At 36.1% G+C, this 3,604-nt stretch overlaps 1 protein-coding gene across 18 annotated transcripts in view; it reads right to left on the bottom strand.

Moving 5' to 3' along the window:
* LOC106877140 (one cut domain family member 2) overlaps positions 1-3,604 on the bottom strand; it is a 348,210-nt gene that overhangs the window by 312,376 nt on the left and 32,230 nt on the right. The gene's annotated exons all lie outside the window — the stretch shown is intronic.

Below are 3,604 nucleotides of genomic sequence, written 5' to 3'. Positions count from 1 at the left end.
GCTGACGTGGGATATCTAACTCGTTTCGAGACAACGTTGGAGCAGACAGGGAAAGTTGTCCAGATTAAAGGAACCTGCTGTTTGCGCCATGTTCACTGGTACAGACGATAACTGTTTCTCTTTACGTAATTTGATCAAGAAACCAGGACATTTTTTTTTTCTAAATCGAAAGAAAATATGAAGTTGTGACATTGGTGCTTTCCCCCCAAGGGCATTAGCGTAATAAAAACAGGGAATGCAATTTGGTAATAGTTGAGCTGTAATTGTGAGTATGGATGTACTCGTAAAAGATCTTCGAGACAAAACAAAAACAAGAAAAGAACAAGTGAAGGAAGTGTGTAATAAAGTTTGTTGAGTGTGTGTGTGTGTGTGTTTTGCATACATTTTGTAGTGTTTGGTTTGTGAGAGGAGAAGGATGTGAGAGTAAGAAGGGGCGTGTAAACAAAAGCCCACCAACACAACCACCACCACCACCACCACAAAAATAATACCACCCACCCGTTCTAGGTAATAAGTAGGAGCCTACTGAAGCCAGACAAGCACCTCCTTTCACAGCAGGTAGGACCTCCCATACTTATCGACCGATATGGGGCAACAAAAATCAATCAGCTAATCGAAGCTGAGGATATGAATGAAAAATGATAAACAAGCACTAGTTAAGAACCGAGTCAATGGGCCAGCTATGATCAACAGTAAGTGCGATCGCACACTCACATACACACACACATACATATATTGTAAGACTGTTTGCCAACCTTAAACAACACAGTCATAAAACAACGCTGTAGTATCAAGTGTGTGTGTGTGTAGAAAGGCATGAAGAGACTAGCTTGGATTCGAACACACCTTACAAGTACCAACTAGTTTTACGTAAGGCGTTGCCGAACAAACAAATATAGGAGAGAAAAACCCTCCTACGTTATTGTTTTGATTCTTTTTTCAGACATGACACGACGACGGCCAAAGAACAGTCAAAACAAAAACTAGAGGAATCGAATAAACTCATTTGATTCTACGAGAACTAGCGACTGTTTTCTGAGAGATAAAATCAGATTTCCCTGACACAATACTATTGGACATCATTTTTAAATGGCACAGAGCGCCAAACAGGAATTGGTTTCGTATTCTAAAAAAATCTCTTAGCAAAACTGTCAAAGTTTGTTGAGATTTCTTCAATAAATGGTTCCGGGTCGGTTTTCCGAATAGAGAAAATTGTTTTAACAAGTTCTCGTTTTGAAAGATTGTAGAAATCAATAGATTTGAATTGAAAATTTGTAAAATAAAGAAAAAAAGTATCATTCTAATTTCTAATATAAAAATTAAACACGATTCCTTTCTTTAACCACAGATAATTTATTTCAGCAGTTTCTATTTTAATCGTTAAAAGAGTATTTGAGAAACCTTAGCGATCGCAAGTTAGTGACGACTAACACTGTTATTATCATCATCATCATTATCGTCCTCCCACCCTCGTCCGCCCTGGTGGCAAATAAATGAAGTTATTATTATTATTATTATTATTATTATTATTATTATATAGAGATAATAATCACTAAGATCATGACCTTACCATGCTCTCTCTTTACGCTATATATATATATATATATACGTGTGTGTATTTTGCTGGAGCCATGATGAAACAGAAAATGTTAAAACGCGAAACAAAGACACGGGTCGAAGTGAAAGTATTGGTCAAAAATGGTAACAAATTAAGGAAAATAAAGGGAAGAATTCTTAGGAAATAGGGATAACAGAGTTCCGTTTAGGTTTAAAATAAGCGGGTTTTCATTTAACATCGGGCTTAGGTTTTCAGATAAACCACATTTAAAGAAAATCACTAGTCTCCTCCGACAAACAACTTTGAGCCCTTCTTGGCGGTGGTTGTTTTGAGTTTGAAATATTGGTTAAATAAGCCTAATTCACCAAGGACCTGACACATACATACATACATACATGCATACATACATACATGCATACATACATACATACATACATGCAGGCAGATAGATGTGCCACGATTTTTCTATGGCCTGGCGACGTAAGGATGATTTTCACACACACACACATACATATATATATTTCGATTTTGGATTTGGTTTGCAAGATTCTTAAGGCACTAAAAGAGAACGACTCTCTCCAGACAACAAAATATACACACATACATAATTACATACATACATATATACACACACACCATACATACACATACGTGTGTGTGTGTGTGAATGAGACAGAGAGAGACCACCAGAGGCACCTGTTGCCGTAACAAAGTCCATTAAACAATAAAGTTACAGCAAGTAATTACTAACTGTAATCGTTTTCATCATTTTTAGTATTATGCTTACTTAAAACTATCATTATTCTTAATAAGTATTAAAGAGGCGAGCTGTTATCTTGTGTGTGCATGTATGTATGTATGTATGTATGTGCACACATATCAACAAGTGTCAATGTTGTTAATGATAATTAAAAAAAACAGTGTTGGTAATATTTTGAAATAATTGGACCAGCTGAGAAATAGAAGAAGAAAGGCGGTAGATGCCGGTTTGGCGACAAGAGAGGGTATGTTATTGTTTTGAAGATGTCAATAGGAATACCAGCAGAAGACATGTGGAAGCAGTCGATTTCTCTCTCTCTGTCCAGCTTGACACATTCAACACGTCGGTGTTGTTTCGTAAACAAAAAACCCTAAACATTTCTCACAAGAAACACACACACACACATTTGAATATTGCTCCCTGACTGACTAGCTTTGTGCCATACAGAAATCTGCACGATCAGGGGTCGCCGGGTTTATATAACAGGAACCACACAATTACCTATTGTACACACACACACACACACACGAGCGCGCACACGCATATTCTATGCATTGAATCGGAGTTAGTTAATTTTGCATAAACTTATAGCCACAGCATGAGTGCGCGCGAATGTGTGTCTGTCTGTGTGTGTGCTTCTGTTAATATTAACTTAATCTAATGATGAGATGTGTGTAGAATTGGTGACTTCTATAAAATTTGGATATCCTAAATCAAGTTTGGTTGTTTTCCTGCTTTTTTTTTTTTAAGAAAATAAAGATGGTTAAAGGTAAGACTTGAGATGGAAAAGAGGGGAGATCTGATTCCGACAACTACTGCCAGCAGGCTGTATCGACTAAAAGAGAATGAGAGGGATGAGAAACAAACAGGTGCCACAACACTAAAACTATTAACTTGAAACTACACAAGTTATTATTTCAACAAGGAAACTGCTTAGGACCGATCTGCGAAGGTTAGAAAGAGAGAGATATACGTGAAGCGGGAGAGCAGAGAAAATGAATTTCAGACCAACTTATTAAACACAAACTAAACTGTTTTCTTTCCTTTTTTCTTTTTTTTTTTTTTCTTTTTGTCTGAGAAGGGAAAGAAAGTAACAAAAGACTACCACGGATTGGTTTTTTTTTTTTGATGTAGATATTAAAGGTTTGGAAATAAAGTTTGGGAAATGTAACGATATGTAATACAGACACATTAGTTATTTCTTTTTTCTTTTTTGAAAGCTACAACTCATCAGTTGTGTGTGTGTATATATATATATATATATGTATATATGTATATATATATGT

This window comes from Octopus bimaculoides, chromosome 15, assembly GCF_001194135.2.
Source record: "Octopus bimaculoides isolate UCB-OBI-ISO-001 chromosome 15, ASM119413v2, whole genome shotgun sequence".
NCBI classification, from domain to species: Eukaryota; Metazoa; Mollusca; class Cephalopoda; order Octopoda; family Octopodidae; genus Octopus; species Octopus bimaculoides.
The sequence above is the reverse complement of the archived record's forward strand: the minus strand, read 5'-3'. Positions and strand labels throughout refer to the sequence as shown.